Raw genomic sequence first — 18,946 nt, 5'->3', positions numbered from 1 at the left:
ACTTCTGCCAGACCCATTCCAAGTGTGGCAGCCATCAGAGTGCTCCTCATACAAGAACTGTAATTGACTCAGGGTCCCAGCTGCTCCACTTAAATCTACTGCTGTGTTTACACTGAGGCTGTGCCTTCTATGGGCCACTCCCAGCAAAGACGGAGCTCACTTGAAATATAAGGTTATCTTGTTCCTGGGTAATGGGAGGCAAATTTGGCTCCTCTGACAGGCAAATTTGGCTCTAGTACTCCCTTTTGACCTTGTGGATATTTCCCTGGAACTCACTGCCATCTAAGACACTGGTAGCTCAGCTTCTTTGCTTCCTTCCTTTACTCCTTCATTCTAGGTCATGCCTGGAGGACCTATATCACAGTCTGACATTCCCAGCTTCCCGAAGGTCCTTCCTCATTTCTTCTCATAGGCACTTCCCCTATTAAATTTACTGCACACATATACCATTTTGATGGTGTATTTTCAGAGCACCTGGGCTACCACACCAAGCATGTAGTAAAGTAAGGTGGGATCTTCTCTATCTTATGCTTCTTTATTCTCTGGAGCACATTGAATAAACAAACAAGCACACAATAATCCAAGGCTACTAATTCTAGGAGGCATCACTATTAAACTTTATGTTCTCCACGCTTTACTATATTATTTTACATGTGAGCAGATAGTTCATAGGATGAAATATGAACTGGGAGCTAAAATCATTGATGAGGTGTACAATCAGTGGTATCTCGGGGAGATGGTGTTGGGCAGGGTTCAGAGAAGTACTCTGACTGCCTGAGGTCAATGCTTATGAAGTAGAAGAATGTCATCCAGTTTGTTGACTCTTATAGCCCCTTAGTGTTAGAGAGAGAGTAGGTCTAGAGATGAAGTGGTTTTTCTACCTTCTTTCAGATGGGAGAGCCTGTTCTGTTTCTTGACACAAAAGCATAAGTAGGCCACTGTTTTCTTTAACCCAGCTCTGACAATTTATTAGAGTTCACAGAACTCCCAGTTTTTGACAATAGATTGTCATTCTAATTGTGGATACTGTAGGTTCTTGTTATTTCTTTTTCTTTCTTGTATATTTATTAGGAAGTTGGAAAAAGCTGCAATAGGACAATTCACTCTGAAAGCTGATAGTTCTGTAGTTAATTGGCCAGGAAATAGCCTCAAATATAAAGATAACTTCATCTGTGTTTTATTTTCTGTGCCATATTTCAAATAGATCGCTTGGCATTTTGAAATTACAACCATGAACAGTTCTGGGAATATCACTAAAACAGCTTATTGAATTTTTGGCCCCATTCATATCAATTAAAAAAGAAAAAGAACTTGCTGGAACAGTTAACACTTTAACTTTTTTTTTTTCTGTCACACACACACACACACACACCATGGACTAGAGATGGAATTAGGTGTCCAATTAAGTTGGACCACTTGATCTTTATGAGTCTGGTAAAATATAGTATATTTTGGGGTTAAGTGGAATAAGACTGTTCCAGTTGGTCCATTAGCAATTCCTTACTGCCTAACAAATAGTGTTGTTGTTCATCAGTCATGTCTGACTCTTTGCGACCCCATGAATTGCAGCCCACTAGGCTTCCCTGTCCTTCACCATCTCCCAGATCTTGCTCAAACTCATGTTCATTTACTCGGTGATGCCATTAGACCAACCTGTCGTCTGTCATCACCGTCTCCTCCTGCCTTTGACGTTTCCCAGCATCAGGGTCTTTTCAAATGAGTCAGTTCTTCTCATCAGGTGGCCAAAGTATTGGAGCTTCAGCTTCATCATTGGTCCTTCCAAGGAGTATTAAGGATTGATTTCCTTTAGGATTGACTAGTTGGATCTCCTTGCAGTCCAAGGGACTCTCAAGAGTCTTCTCCAACACCCCAGTTCAAAAGCATCAATTCTTCGGCACTCAGCCTTCTTTATAGTCCAACTCTCACATCCATACATGACTACTGGAACAACCAGAGCTTTAACTAGATGGACCTTTGTTGGCAAAGTAATGTCTCTGCTTTTTAATATGCTGTCTAGGTTGGTAATAACTTTTCTTTCAAGAAGCAAGTGTCTTTTAATTTCATGGCTGCAGTCACCATCTGCAGTGATTTTGGAGCCCCAAAATATAAAGTCTCTCACTGTTTCCACTGTTTCCCATCTATTTGCCATGAAGTGATGGGACCAGATGCCATGATCTTAGTTTTCTGAATGTTGAATTTTAAGCCAACTTTTTGAATCTCCTCTTTCACTTCCATCAAGAGGCTCTTTAGTTTTTTTGCTTTCTAACATAAGGGTGGTGCATATACATATCTGATGTTATTGATATTTCTCCTGTCAATCTTGATTCCAGTTTGTGCTTCATCCAGCCCAGTGTTTCTCATGATGTACTCTGCATATAAGTTAAATAAGCAGGGTGACAATATACAGCTTTGATGAACTCTTTTCCCTGTTTGGAACCAGTCTGTTGTTTCATGTCCAGTAGTTCTAACTGCTGCTTCCTGACCTGCAAACAGATTTCTCAAGAGGCAGGTTAGGAGGTCTGGTAGTCCCATCTCTTTCAGAATTTTCCAGTTTGTTGTGATTCACATAGTCCAAGGCTGTGGCATAGTCAATAAAACATAAGTAGATGTTTTTCTGGAACTCTCTTGCTTTTTCGATGATCCAGTGGATGTTGGCAATTTGATCTCTGGTTCCTCTGCCTTTTCTAAAACCACCTTGAACATCTGGAATTTCACAGTTCACATATTGCTGAAGCCTGGCTTGGAGAATTTTGAGCATTGCTTTGCTAGCATGTGAGATAAGTGCAACTGTGTCGTAGTTAGAGCATTCTTTGGCATTGCCTTTCTTGGGATTGGAATGAAAACTGACCTTTTCCAGTCCTGCGGCCACTGCTGAGTTTTCCAAATTTGCTGGCGTATTGACTGTAGCACTTTCACAGCATCATCTTTCAGGATTTTAAATAGCTCAATTGGAATTCCATCACCTCCACTAGATTTGTTCGTAGTGATGCTTCCTAAGGCCCACTTGACTTCACATTCCAGGATGTCTGGCTCTAGGTGAGTGATCATACCATTGTGATTATCTGGATTGTGAAGATCTTCTCTGTATAGTTCTTCTGTGTATTCCTGCCACCTCTTCTTAATATCTTCTGCTTCTGTCAGGTCCATACCATTTCTGTCCTTTATTGTGCCCATCTCTGAAAGAAGTGTTCCCTTGGTATCTCTAATTTTCTTGAAGCAATCTCTAGTCTTTCCCATTATACTGTTTTCTTCTATTTCTTTGCATTGATCACTGAGGAAGACTTTATTATCTCTCCTTATTATTATTTGGACTTCTTCATTCAAATGAGTATATCTTTCCTTTACTCCTTTGCCTTTCACTTCTCTTCTTTTCTCAGCTATTTGTAAGGCCTCCTCAGGTAACTATTTTGCCTTTTCAGATTTCTTTTTCTTGGGGATGGTCTTGATCCCTGACTCCTGCACAATGTCATAAACCTCCATCCATAGTTCTTCAGGCACTCATCAGGCACTATCTATCACATCTAATCCCTTGAATCTATTTGTCACTTCCACTGTATAATCGTAAGGGATTTGATTTAGGTTATACCTGAATGGTCTAGTGGTTTTCCCTACTTTCTTCAGTTTAAGTCTGAATTTGACAATAAGGAGCTCATGATCTGAGCCACAGCCAGCTCGTGATCTTGTCTTTGCTGACTGTATAGAGTTTCTCTATCTTTGGCTGCAAAGAATATAATCAATGTGATTTTGGTATTAACCATCTTGGGATGTCCATGTGTAGAGTCTTCTCTTGTGTTGTTGGAAGAGTGTGTTTGCATTCTCTTGGCAAAACTCTATTAGCCTTTTCCCTGCTTCATTCTGTACTCCAAGGCCAAATTTGCCTGTTACTCCAGGTGTTTCTTGACTTCCTACTTTTGCATTCCAGTTGCCTATAATGAAAAGGACATCTCTTTTGGGCGTTAGTTCTAGAAGGTCTTGTAAGTCTTCATATTCAGCTTCTTCAGCATTACTGGTCAGGGCATAGACTTGGATTACTGTGATATTGAATGGTTTACCTTGGAAACAAACAGAGATCATTCTGTCATTTTGGGGATTGAATCCAAGTACTGCATTTCAGACTCTTTTTGTTAACTATGATGTCTACTCCGTTTCTTCTAAGGGATTCTTGCCCACAGTAGTAGATATGATGGTCATCTGAGTTAAATTCATCCATTCCCGTCCATTTTAGTTCGCTGATTCCTAAAATGTCGATGTTCACTCTTGCCATCTCCTCTTTGACCACTTCCAATTTGCCTTGATTCATGGACCTAACATTCCAAGTTCCTATGCAATATTGCTCTTTACCGCATTGGATTTTACTTCCATCACCCATCACATCCACAACTGGGTGTTGTTTTTGTTTTGGCCCCATCTCGTCATTCTTTCTGGAGTTATTTCTCCACTGATCTCTAGTAGCATATTGGGCACCTACCAACCTGGGGAGTCCATCTTTCAGTGTCCTATTTTTTTTGCCTTTTCATACTGTTCATGGGGTTCTCAAGGCAAGAATACTGAAGTGGTTTGTCATTCCTTTCTCCGTTTCACCACGTTTTGTCAGAACTCTCCACCATGACCTGTCCATTTTGGGTGGCCTTACATGGCATGGCTCATAGTTTCATTGAGTTAGAGAAGGCTGTGGTCCATGTGATCAGATTGGTTAGTTTTCTGTGATTGTGGTTTTCAGTCTGTCTGTCCACTGATGGAGAAGGATAAGAACTTATGGAAGCTTCCTGATGGGAGAGACAGACTGAGGGGAAAACTGAGTCTTGTTCTGATGGGCAGGGCCATGCTCAGTAAATATTTAATCCAATTTTCTGCTGACGGGTGGGGCTGTGTTCCCTCCCTGTTATTTACCTGGGGCCAAACTATGGTGGAGGCAATGAAGATAATGGCAACCTCCTTCACAAGGTCCCACTGCTACACTCAGAGCCCCTAATCCTGCAGCAGGCCACCACCAACCCACCCCTCTGCTAGAGACTCCTGGACACTCACGGGCAAGTCTGGGTCAGTCTCTTGTGGGGTCACTGCTCTTTTCTCCTGGGTCCTGGTGTGTACAATGTTCTGTTTGTCCCACCTCCCCGCCCCCCCCCATAGTCTATTTCCCCAGTCCTGTGTAAGTTCTGGCAGCTCTATGTTGGGGTTAATGGTGGCCTCCGAGAAAGTGAAACACGGAGTAAGCTCTAGGACATCCGAGTTGCTGCTTTCAATGCAAAGTGCATTTCCTGCCCTGTTTTCAAGATGAATAGCACCATATTTTCTTGGAGTGGCAGTTGTGCAGTGCTGGAGTGACTGATACCCCAAGGGCAAAGGAGAAGCCCCAGCAAGGTGGAAGGAGGAGCAAAATCATGTTTAGAATCAAAGCCCATACCCACCAGAGATGCTCAGAGGGCTCAAACAAACCTTGTGTGCACCAGGACCCAGGGACCCCACAGAGATGGAGACAGAACTGTATTTGAGTGTCTCCTGTGGAGGTACAGGTAAGTTATGTAACCTTGGGCAGATCATTTGACCTTTTGTAGCATTAGTATCTTAACATATAAAATGAGATAATGATGCCTACTGCACAGTTTTATTGTGAGAATCAGATGAGGAACTCTTTGTAAGAGGCAATGGGCAGTGTCTGGAACAGAGAAGGCATACCAAAAATAAGCTAAAAATAAGACACAGCTGAGCTCTGTTTCTGGCCATGGACTGAGATCTAAAATGGAATCTTAATCTATGCCCTTATCACAGTGACTATTTCCCATTTAACACTATTCTGCGTATGCACGGATTGGATGGACGAAATCTGTGTCTCATTTGGACCATCTCCTTTTAGCTTCCATATCTTCCCTGCATTCTCTCCAACTTTCTAAAAAGAAAGCAACAGGGTATGGGGATTTGTCATGAAGCAATCATCTTTTTTTGGAGAAGGAAATGGCAACCCACTCCAGTATTCTTGCCTGGAGTATCCCAGGACAGAGGAGCCTGGTGGGCTGCCATCTATGGGATTGCACAGAGTCGGACACGACTAAAGCAACTTAGCAGCAGTAGCAGCAGCAGCAGCAGCAGCAGCAGCAATCATCTTTTCTTAAAATTAATTTATTTTAATTGGAGGCTAATTACATTATAATATTGTGGTGGGTTTTGCCATACATTGACATGAATCAGCCTTGGGTGCATGTGTGTCCGCCCATCCTGAACCCCCCTCCCACCTCCCTCCCCACCCCATATCTCTGGGTTGTCCCAGAGCACCGGCTTTCTGTGTCCTGGTTCATGCATTGAATTTGCATTGGCCGTCTATTTCACATATAGTAATATACATGTTTCAGTGCTGTTCTCTCAAATCATCACACCCTCGCTTTCTCCCACAGAGCCCAAAAGTCTGTTCTTTACATCTGTGTCTCTTTTGCTATCTTGCATATAGGGTCATTGTTACCATCTTTCTAAATTCCATATATATGCATTAATATACTGTCTTGGTGTTTCTCTTTCTGACTTACTTCACTCTGTATAATAGGCTCAAGTTTCATCCACCGCATTAGAATTGACTCAAATGTGATCTTTTTTAGAGCTGAGTACTATTCCATTGTGTACATGTACCACACTTCCTTATCCATTCATCTGCCAATGGACATCTAGGTTGCTTCAGTGCTGAATATTGGATATGAATATTGGGGTACATGTGTCTCTTTCAGTTCTGGTTACCTCAATGTGCATGCCCAAGCAGTGGGATTTCTGGGTCTCATGGCAGTTCTATTTCCAGTTTTTAAGGAATCCCCACATTGTTCTCCATAGTGGCTGTACTAGTTTGCATTCCCACCAACAGTGTAAGAGGGTTTCATTTTCTCCACACCCTCTCCAGCATTTATTGTTTGTAGACTTTTTGATGGCTGCCATTCTGACTAGCATGAGATGGTACCTCATTATGGTTTTGATTTGCATTTCTCTGATAATGAGTGATGTTGAGCAACTTTTCATGTGTTTGTTAGCCATCTGTATGTCTTTTTTGGGAAAATGTCTGTTTAGTTCTTTGGCCCACTTTTTGATTGGGTCACTTATTTTTCTGGTATTGATCTGCTTGTATATTTTGGAGATTAATTATTTGTCAGTTGTTTCATTTGCTATTATTTTCTCCCATTCTGAAGGCTGCCTTTTCATCTTGCTTATGGTGAAACAATCTTCTTGATACTACATAAAGACAGTTAGAACTAGAGAGGAGCTTAGAGGTAATACATCTAAACCGTTTATTTTAAAATGAGGAGACTAGTGTCCAAGAAGGAGAGTGACTGACCCAAGGTCATGCAAAAGGAAAGCACAAATATAGGACTAGCACATTCATTCTCTCAGTGCAGAGATCCTCCCCAGCATCAGAGGTGTGTGTAGATAGAGAAACACCTGGCAGAGTGGAGCCCTATACCTCTTCCCTTTGTTCCTAAGGAAGGACACACTGTCCCAGCCTTACCCATTTTAGGAGGATCAGTCTTTGCATATAGATATCTGTGCATAGGGCTCATAAGCCAAGCCAGCTGTCTGCCAGCCACCACCCTTTATTTTAGGGTTAATTATAGTGAAATGGGGCCTTCCCTGGTGGCTCAGATAGTAAAGAATCTGCCTGCAATTCAGGAGACCCAGGTTCAATCCCTGGGTTGGGAAGATCCCTTGTAGAAGGGAATTCTTGTCTGGAGGATTCCATGAACTGAGGAGCCTGGAAGGCTACAGTCTATGGGGTTGCAAAGAGTATCCCATGACGTGACTAACACTTTCATTTCAGTTCATAAAGGTCCAACCAAGATTTAGAATAGTTTAACCACCCTGATAAATTCCTTTATGAGCTTCTCAGATGGCACAGTGGTAAAGAATCTCCCTGCCAATCCAGGAGACACAAGAGATATGGGTTTAATTCCTGGGTAAGGAAGACCCCTGGAGTAGGAAATGGCAACCCACGTTAGTATTCTTGCCTGGAAAATTTCATGGAAAGAGGAGCCTGATGGGCTACAGTCCATGGAGTCACATAGAGTTGAATATGAATGAGCACCCTTGCTCACAAGTTCCCTTACGGCTATTTCCATTCACTCTCCACCCATTCATAGGAAACTGTTCTTGATTATATCACCATAGATTAGTTTTGTCTTTTTTTGAGCTTCATATAGAACCATATGATATGAATTCCTGTCTGACTTCTTTCAGTCAATCATCCAGATTGCTGAATGCATCAACAGATTATTTTGTTCTTTTTTTTTTCCCCTGATTAACAGTCCTTAGAATGTGTGATAGGGTCATGTCCCAAATCCAGCATCTCTTGAGTGACTTTGAGTCAGCCATGTAACCTTTCTAAACTTCAGTTTCCTTATCTATAAAATTGGCATGATACAGTCTACCTTTCAGGATTGGATATGTACTTGCTAACAACGTGTCCAAGACATAGCAAGTGATCAGTACAGGCAGCTGTAATCATAGAAACTCTGTGCTTCTCTTACTCTAGAGATTACTGTGTGCAACTCTTACTTTTCAGATGAGGACAGGAAGGGCCAAGGCTCCTCTTCTAGGAATAGCACTCGAGGCCTGCTGCTGCCCTGCACTGTTGCTTGTTCTACTGCTCCACATTTACTGCACAAAAGCCTTTGTTAGTAGCCTTTGCTACTCCAAATAGTATGCAACTGAAAGTGCTTTCTTTTTGAGGACTGTCAAAATACTCTTGCAATGAGAACCTAAATAAATAGTTTTCTGAAACCTTTCAGATTTTTTAATAAGTCAAAATACACTTTTTTGACACCATAATTGCTTTTCATAGTGGGGCCTTAAATCTGCACTATAAAAGAATAATGCAACAGTAGATCATTTGTGAAAACTTAATGAAAATGGAGTTAGGGAACCTCAGAGTCACTAGACCTTGAAATTCACTTTCAGAAACTAATTTGCAGTAAATGCATGAGAAACATATTTAGACATGATAAACTTCCAGGCTGGTGCTGAGCAGGTGTAGAAGTTTATCTTGATTAACTCCTTTGTTTTAATTAATGCCAAAGAGCAAAGTGTGAGGATACGGCATTGTCAGTGGGAGCCATTTTGAAAGGACCATCATGTAGTTCCTTGGTGTGGTTCAGATCGGCAGGACTGGCTGCTGTAGAGGATTATAAGACCTTCTAAGACACCACAATTGCTTCTCTGCCTTCCTCATTAATAATAACAGTTAAGTCTACTACTTTTTCGGAGGACAGGTAACTACACTGATTAAGTACAGGCTATGGAGTCAGACTACCTAGATTGAATCCCAGTGCTATCACTTTCGAATTGTATAATCTTAAGCAAGTAAATTAACTTTTCCATGCCTCAGTTTCCCTATCTGTAATGTGAGAATAATAATAATCCTCAAGTTATGCTAAAGATTAAATGAATTAATACAAGTAATATGCTTAGAATCTGTCTGGCACATAGTAAATGCTCAATGACTATTTGCTATTGCTATTTTATTTTCATTGTAATTAGAAGTAGGTACAGAACAATCCATATGTCCTTCTATTGAATCCTCATGACAGTCCTATCAGGTAGATATTTTTATTTTCATTTTAGAGATGAGGAAATTGGGACTCAGAAAAGGGTAAGCCTTAATGGGCTGATATAGTGGAACAGAAGAAAACTGACCTGTGACCTCAGTCTTACTTGAAATCTATCTAAAGTTTACTTCATGAATGTCTACGTCACCTTGAGGAAGACCAGCAAGTTACTGAAATTTCGTATTCAGAGACTTATCAGCCATTTGTACCTACAAAAGTCAAATCTCCACTCTCCTAAACACCTACCATGCCCCAGGGTCATTTCAGTTTTCTCCTGTTCTTATTAACTACCCACCTGTCAAAGCTCATTATAGTCACTATAGAGAAAAAAGGAAGTTGGTCACTTTGGGCTTGAGGCCCCAGGGCCTGTTATTGAAATGTCTAGGGTTTTTCTGTTTTTCTTCTAACTGGGAGAAGAGAAATCCTCTCAGCCAGAAGACTGAGCAGCCATCCATGTCATGGATGCAAAATACTTTTAAGGAGCTCGCTGGGGCCAGGAATCCAAAGGTTTTCCCTCATGCTCTCTGGATTTGGATCTTGGGTTTCAAGGTTCCTGGTACATGAGCCCAGGAAAATGAGCATAGTGACAGCCACACATGCTGGAAGGTAAGTAAGACTTTTCTAGAGAGTCAGTCCATTAGCTCATCTGACATCAGCAAAATCTCCCAGGAGGTGGACAGGATAGGAATAATATTCAGGATATGGCTTATCCGAGGTCTAGAAGTTATTTCACCTGGCTTTGGAAAGTATGTCCTTGGGCTATTCCCTTCCCTGAATTTTAGCTACTGTGTCTCTAAAATGAGGACTTTCTATATGAACAGTTATTTTAAAGGCTTTTTAAAATAAAGGAACCCTTTTTTACCAAAAAAAAATCATCTCATGTAAAATATAAAACTAATAAAAGAAGAACTGTCTAGGTTGAAGTGGAGGGTTGCTGACCTAATTCTTTTTTGTCAGGAGAGGGTTCAGTTCTGTTCAGTCACTCAGTCATGTCTCACTCTTTGTGACCCCATGAACTGCAGCACACCAGGGTTCCCTGTCCATCACCAACTCCCAGAGCTTGCTCAAACTCATGTCCATCACGTCAGTGATGGTATCCAACCATCTCATCCTCTGTTGTCCCCTTCTCCTCCTATCTTCAATCTTTCCCAGCATCAGGGTCTTTTCCAATGAGTCAGTTCTTCTCATCAGGTGGCCAAAGTATTGGAGCTTCGGTTTCAGCATCCGTCCTTCCAGTGAATATTCAGGACTGATTTCCTTTAGGATGGACTGGTTGGATCTCCTTATAGTCCAAGGGACTCTCAAGAATCTTCTCGTTCAACACCACAGTTCAAAAGCATCAATTCTTCAGCACTCAGCTCTCTTTATAGTCCAACTCTCACATCCATACATGACTACTGGAACAACCATAGCTTTGACTAGACAGACCTTTGTTGGCAAAGTAATGACTTTGCTTTTTAGTATGCTTTCTAGGTTTGTCATAGCTTTTCTTCCAAGGAGCAAGTTTCTTTTAATTGCATGGCTGCAGTCACTATCTGCAGTGATTTGGGAGCCTAAGAAAATAAAGTCTGTCACTGTTTCTATTGTTTCCTCACCTATTTGCCATGAAGTGATGTGACCAGATGCCATGATCTTAGTTTTTTGAATGTTGAGTTTTAAGCCAGCTCTTTCATTCTCCTCTTTGAATTCCATCAAGAGGCTCTTTAGTTCCTCTTCACTTTCTGCCATAAGGGTGGTGTCATCTGTATATCTGCGGTTATTGATATTTCTCCTGGCAATCTTGATTCCTGCTTGTGCTTCTTCCAGCCTGGCATTTCACATGATGTACTCTGCATAGAAGTTAAATAGACAGGGTGACAAAATACAGCCTTGACGTACTTGTTTCCCAATTTGGAACCAGTCTGTTGTGCCATGTCCGGTTCTAACTGTTGCTTCTTGACCTGCATACAGATTTCTCAGGAGGCTGGTAACGTTGTATAGTATTCCCATCTCTTGAAGAATTTTCCAGTTTCTTGTGATCCACCCAGTCAAGGGCTTTGGTGTAATCAATAAAGCAGAAGTAGATGTTTTTCTGGAATTCTCTTTCTTTTCTATGATCCAATGGATTTGGCTGGAGAGGGTACTAGAGTTATATTTTAAGAGTTTACATTATTTTGGTTGTTGTTGTTATTAAGTGGGGTGGAGAAGTGAGCAGGGCTTAGACGTGATATTGGGCCTGCCCTGCTAGGAGACCCCAAATTGGCCATAGACTCTGGGTGCTACTTATCTGATTATCATTCTTCAGACACCACACAGCTAACTACAAATTTCTATTGCTATTGCACTCACATGTTTGGGGAAATCCCCCTCCCTGAACAAAGGAAGGGTACTTTTGACTAAGTGAAAGAAATAGAGGAGAGAAGAAAAGGAGAAAGGGAAAGAGAAGAAGATGAAAAAGAAAAGAGGGAGGGAGGGAAAGAGGGAGTGGAGAAAGAGGAAAGAGGAAGAAAGGGAAGGGAAGAAAGAAAATTAATAGTTGAGCTTTTTGCTATTTCATGAATAATCATCCATCTAACCTTTGCAAAGCTCCATGAGTCAAGGAGAAATGGTTTTATTTCCACTGTAAAGATGAAGAGAAACTAAGGATTTTATAGGTATCTTTGCAACAAGATTTGAGAGGTAGAAAGTAGCCAATTAAGTGACAGGAAGAATTAGGGAATAGGTTTTGAAGAAGGAGGCTTCAAAGAGTTTTTCAGACAAAGAGAAGGCACTGGGGAAGCATATTAGGAACAGAAACAGCATAAGCAGAGGTCCAGAGGACTGAATGTGTATAATGCAATAGGAAATAAGGAGTGTCCACTGTGTGTAATGGTATTAGCTAGTATGACCAGTTGTCTCACGAGTCCATACATATGGAGAGCTCCTAATTTGGAGAATGAGGGAGTTTGAAAATAATTGGATAACGCTCAAGAAGAAGGAAGGGTAGGGAAAGACCACAAGTTGGAGTTGGTGTTTATTTAATTTTATGCTACAAGATTCTATATTTTCTGGAAAACCAACAAGACACATGTTTGAATTTAGCTTTTTAAATTGCAAAGTTAAGTACATGTTATTTTGGATTCCGAGTCCAAACATTTGCTTGGTATTTTCCACACATCTCCTCTGCTCCAATTGGAGCAAATCAAAGTCCTGGTTTCTCTTGATGTTGCACAGACTTTCTGCTAAATGCCGTCTGGTTTTCTTAAAATGCCATTAGGAAGATGGTATTGCAAGCTTATGAAAGACAATGGAATTGCCTCAGAGAAGAGATGGTGAGAAATTAAGGGAGGCCAAAGAAAAGAGGTAGGTTTATCTCTGCCATGGACCCACTGTGTGGCTTTGGACAAGTCCTTTCCCTTTAGGTGTTGTTTTCTCTATTTGTGGAATGAACAGTTGGGCATTTGAGGAGTTAAATAAAATGGGAGAGGGACAGTTAAGTAATGATATTCAAAATGTGTCCTGACTCCAGACATTTCTCATTTCCTCCATCATTGCCATTCTAGCTCAGCCCCAATCCTTTTGTCTGTGAAGATACTTCTCTCATAACTGATCTTTTCTTCATTCATGTACTCAGTGCAATCTATGGGCTTCCCTGATGGCTCAGCAGGCTAAAAACCAGTCTACAATGCAGGAGACCCAGGAGATGTGGGTTCAATCCCAGGGTTGGGAAGATCCCCTGGAGGAGAAAAATGGCAGCCTACTCCAGTATTCTTGCCTGGAGAATCCCCATGGATAGAGGAGCCTGGTGGGCTATGGTACAAAGGGTCGAAAAGAGTCAGACACAACTGAGCGTCTAAGCACGCACTGCAGTCCATGCTCCACCCAGCAGCCAGATTGCTCCTTTTGAAATGAGGGACAGGGAACTTTCCTGGTGGTCCAGTAGTTAAAAATCTGCCTTGCAATGCAGGGGATGCAAGTTCAATCCCTGATCCAGGAACTAAGATCCCACATACTGAGGAGTGACTAGGCGCATGCTGCAACTACTGAGCCCATGAGCTCTGGAGCCCACATGCCACAACTAGAGAAGCCCGTGTGTTGCAACTGAGACCCAGTGCAGCCAAATAAATAAATAATGAAATAAGATGAGAGTCGGGTAACTTCATTTGCCTGTTCACAACCCTTTGGTTGGCTTATGTATGATTGCTGCTGCTGCTAAGTCGCTTCAGTCGTGTCCAACTCTGTGCGACCCCATAGACGGCAGCCCACTAGGCTCCGCCGTCCCTGGGATTCTCCAGGCAAGAACACTGGAGTGGGTTGCCAGTTCCTTCTCCAATGCATGAAAGTGAAAAGTGAAAGTGAGGTCGCTCAGTCGTGTCCGACCCTTAGTGACCCCATGGACTGCAGCCTACCAGGCTCCTCCATCCATGGGATTTTCCAGGCAAGAGTACTGGAGTGGGGTGCCATTGCCTTCTCCATGTATGACTGACATAGACTCAAATCTAAAACCTTTACTGTAGTTCACAAGGTCTCACGTGATATGGCCCTTAAGTTGTTTCCTTCATTTATTGCCTACCAATTCTTCTCCTTTCTCACTCTGCTCCAGCCCCTTGACCTTCCAATTGTTCCTTGGACTCCTAAAATTTTCAAATTTTACTCTCTCTCTTCAGTTGTGTGTCAAAGAATAAGACAAAGATGACCAAAGACAAAAGACACACACACACACACACAAAGAGACACTAAATAAACAAAAGCAGAAGGCTGGATCAGTTGTCTTGCCTGTCAGGGAACATAAACCAAAGAAGAAGGTTTCCCTGCGTGTGAAGCAGAAACTCTTTGGATCGGTGGCTGTGTGTTTTTCATATTGATGACTCCACAGCACATAGAACAGCATTTCACCCCTCCTAAGTAACTTATCAGAGCCCTTAGGCTGTGCTCTTCAGCTAAGCTCCACTCTTTCTTCTGTGCACGTGCTCTATCCATCTCACACACTCTTCCATTTTGTACACCTTCTTCCTGCTTTTGCCCGTGTTGTCTTTCCACCTTGTTCCTACTTGAAAATGCTCACTCTAGCTAACCCACTCCAGTACTCTTGCCTGGCAAATCCCATGGACAGAGGCGCCTGGTAGGCTGCAGTCCATGGGATCGCTAGGAGTCGGACGCAACTGAGCGACTTCACTTTCACTCTTCACTTTCACGCATTGGAGAAGGAAATGGCAACCCACTCCAGTGTTCTTGCCTGGAGAATCCCAGGGACAGGGAAGCCTGGTGGGCTGCCATCTCTGGGGTCACACAGAGCCGAACACGCCTGAAGTGACTTAGCAGCAGCAGCAGCAGCAGTGTATCACAGTTCAACTTGAAAAGGGCATCTCCTCCAGGAAGCATTCTTTCAGCCCCTCCATGCTAAATGTGTTATTCTCTCCCGTTAGCCTCTGAATCTTAGTACCTAGCATGCCCTGTAGCAGAGCCCATGTCATGGAGCCATGCAGTGGTGTGATTATTCGTGCAGCTTTCTACTCAATTAAATTAGGAGCTTCTTGCCTTAAAAAGAGGGGATCATGTGACAATCACCATTGTGTTCTGATGTTTGATATATATTCATACTATAAATATTTGTTGATATTTAATTAAATGTAAATGAATGAATAAGTGAAGAATGAAGTTTAATGGTGAAGGTGATATGGGGGTTGAGGGGCAGAGGAGCAACAGTGAAGGAGATGGTAATAGTAAGTAGTCCTGGTGATGCTCCATCTGTAGACAGGAGAGTGAAACAGGAAAGTGAAAGTGACGTCACTCAGTCGTGTCCGACTCTGCGACCCCATGGACTGTAGCCCACCAGGCTCCCCCGTCCCTGGGATTCTCCAGGCAAGAAAACTGGAGTGGGTTGCCATTTCCTTCTCCAGGGGATCTTCCCGACCCAGGGATCAAATCCGGGTCTCTACATTGCAGGCAGATGCTTTGCCCTCTGCACCACCAGAGGAGCCCCAACAGGAAAGCGTGAAAGGAAAGCATGGAACAGTGCCCTGGCCGTGCGCATAGTGGGCTTTGGAAACAGCGCTCAGTGAGTTCTTTACCGCTGCATTCCATTTGTTAGGAAACTGCCAATGAAGCTGTGGGTTTGTGTGCATTTGTGTCCCCATGGCTAGAGTCATTTAAAATACATTTTTTAAAACCAAACACTCGAATATGGCTCCCTTCTTAAGGTTGACTTTTTTGTTGGACTTGTCAAAGTCAGCCTTGAGGTTCTGACAAGGAGAGGATCCTTCCTTTTATCCACTCTGTGACCTTAATTGAACTCAGTTATGATAAAAAGGGCATACGAATTATAGTTCTGGTAAAATTTTTCTGCCCGGTATATATAGCAGAGTAATAAAATACATGCTGCTGTGTAAGATGCCTTCAAACATTCACCATCTAGGAATGAGTAATGATTACACCCCTCTTCTATTCCTAGCTGACTTCTGGTAGGAAAAAAAAAAAAAAAAGTCTTTCAGCTTTTGCCCAATGTCACTTATTACTGCCATTATAAATTGAAAACATTTTTCTGCCATAAAATTCCCTGTGATGAATTGTACCATAGGCATTACAGTTTTTTCATCGTTTTCTTCTTGATGAGCTGGCAAAATAAAGAGAATAAAATGGATATATTCTTTTCTTTTGGAGAAATCCAATCTCCACAGATGACCCCCTTAAGACTCTCAATGACTGTTTGTATGGATTCTGATCTTAAAAAATCACCCAACTTGGGGGCTTGAGTGTGTGTATTATCATGCAGTTAGTTTATTATTGAGCAATAGTCTGTCTGAAAGTGATTTTGAGGATGACTTCATTAGCAGAACTACAGAAAGCTCCCCTTAAGTGATCTGAACAAGGAAATTGAAAGGGAATTTAGGACTTTTATTTAAAACAATGCTATCTTGGGCCCTTTTCCAATGCATCACACCTCGTTATCTGAGCAGAGATAACACACTTGATTGCCCACGTTCTGTCTTCTTTTTAAGTTAGTCCTGCATTAGGAATAGAAGATAGTTTGGGCTGATTTCCATTCTAAATACTAAGTGCCAGGAACTGTGCTAAGTACTTCTTATATAGACCCTTGTAACAATTCTATAAGAAAATATTATGTGTATTTTATAGGTGAGGAAAATGAAGGTCAGAGTACTCAAGCATTTGAGGAATTTGGGACATACAGCTACTTTAAAATAAAGCCAGAATTCCAGCTAAAGCCTTTTTTGCCCTTAAAGCTGTATTCTTTCCTCTACCGCATGCTTCCTCCCAAATATAATACAAGGGAATGGACTTAGACATTGCAACTAATGGAATAATTTTAATACCATTTAGTGTTTCTTTTGGATACTTAAGTCTGACATGAAGGGCATGACATTTGTAGGCTATCCAAATGTGTTTAAGTAGGCAGATATAAGCTGTTTCTACCCCAAGGCCCTCCAATGGAAGAAGCACAAAGGCCCTGCTAATACTGCCTTTGTCCCCTGACTGCATGGTCTTCATCTAGCAGAGCAAAGACAAAACAGTACCTAATGCTGTGTGGGATTGTCAGCTTGTATGTCTGTCTCCCCACTAGGCTATAAACTCTCTGAGTAAAGGGATCTTGTCTGATTGATTTCTACAGGATTTCATCAGGTGGATACTTCATGGATAGATGGGTAAGTGGATGGAGAAGTTTGAGGTTAAGAGACAGATACTTTGAGAATATCAGAATTTAAAGGATGGGTAAATTAAGAAAAATCAGTGAAGAGGGTTGATACAGAGAAATCAGAAGAGGAGGAAGGAAACCAGGAGAAAGGGGAGAGAGGAGTGTCCGGGAAGAAAGAGGTAATGGGAGTTTTAAGGAGGGAATGATGAAAAGTATCCAACACTGAAACAGTTATGCTGTGCTTAGTCACTCAGTCGTGTCCAACTCTTTGTGTCCCCATGGACTGTAGCCCACCAGGCTCCTCTGTCCATGGGAATTTGCCAGGCAAGAAAACTAGAGTGGGTTGCCATGCTTTTCCCCAGAGGATCTTCCCAACCCAGAGATCAGACCAAGGTCTCCCACATTGCAGGTGGATTCTTTGCCATCTGAGCCACCAGGGAACAGTTAAATAAATAAAATGAGGATTGAGATTTAGCATCCATGGACTCATTTCTTAGCTTGGTAAGAAAGATTTCATGGAAGGTAGAAATGGAACCAAACTTATTTATTTATTTTGTGTGTGCAGTCTTTAGGTGTTACTTTATCTGCTGCATATAAATATGCTTCTAGTAGATTAATGTTTCCTGCAGGGAACCCAACTTAGGTTAAGGAATTGGGGAAGTAGAAGCAATGATTATAGACAGCTCTTAGATGGAATGTTTGTGAGGTTACAGGATGAGATGCTCACTTAGGGAAGAGGTTAAAGGGGAAGATTTTGAGGATTTCACATTGTGAGACTTTAATATAGTTTTGAACTTCATGAGAAAAGCAAAGGGCAAGAGGTGAGGTGGAAAACATGAACTTCGATCCAGCTTTGAAGCTTCTCATTGGTACCCTAGTATTCTGTACATATATAGGTTTAAAGCTATTTATGATAAAGATCCTGCCCCCTGCCCATCTGAGGTATGGCCTTAGCAGTTAGCCAGAGACTTGTGTTTCAGACAATCTTCCGAAGACAAATAGGGCTTTTAGGCATTTCCACAGCACCTCCTATGGGAGTATAATTATGAAGTATATACCCCTAAACTTCATCAAGAAAAAGAATTCTCATAATGCCGATAAAATAAGAACTGGTAAGTGCTATTTTCCTTCTATACAGTGAATACCTCTCTAGCGATCAGCAGAAGATTGACAAAATTATCTTTAGAGGTCATCCAAATGTCTTTTTTTAGCTGTTTACATGAAAGGCAGGTGTGTGTGTGTTTGTGTGTGTGTGCTCCCGTGTGTTTGGAATTTAATTGTCTAGATAATTGCTTTAAGCATCCACTTCTCTGAAAGCACTACTTCAGATTAGTTGTATAACCTCAAGTTGTCAGGAACTGTCTAACAATATAATGGGAGCAAAAGTTGCCATGTAAGAGTGGATGGCCCAGAAAACCAGACTGAAACCATGACTACCACTGGGGTGAAGATCATCACATCCTTTCTCTCCTTGATTGCTCTGCTCCTTCCTGAGACAAAGTCACATCAGACAGATCACCATTCTCCAAACACACTTCTGTGGACTTCTGAGTTCTTTGTGTTTTCCCTTTTCTTGAAATAATGCTCATCTTTTTAACATGTCAAACTCCCCCTCATTCCCCAAGATCTAGTGTAAATCAAACCTTCTCTTAGTTCCCACCCAAAGGACGGAATTGCTTTAGCTACAGCCTGACTTTTCCTAAATGTCCCCTGATGTTTATAGTGCTATCACCATTTTTCTCAGTTCAGAATGCCATTCTGTCTG

General features: G+C 41.8%; 1 protein-coding gene across 2 annotated transcripts in view; it reads left to right on the top strand.

Moving 5' to 3' along the window:
• Positions 1 to 18,946, top strand: part of AGBL4 (AGBL carboxypeptidase 4) — a 1,492,749-nt gene that overhangs the window by 970,044 nt on the left and 503,759 nt on the right. The gene's annotated exons all lie outside the window — the stretch shown is intronic.

Source organism: Ovis aries, chromosome 1 (genome assembly GCF_016772045.2).
Source record: "Ovis aries strain OAR_USU_Benz2616 breed Rambouillet chromosome 1, ARS-UI_Ramb_v3.0, whole genome shotgun sequence".
Lineage (NCBI taxonomy): Eukaryota > Metazoa > Chordata > Mammalia > Artiodactyla > Bovidae > Ovis > Ovis aries.
The sequence above is the reverse complement of the archived record's forward strand: the minus strand, read 5'-3'. Positions and strand labels throughout refer to the sequence as shown.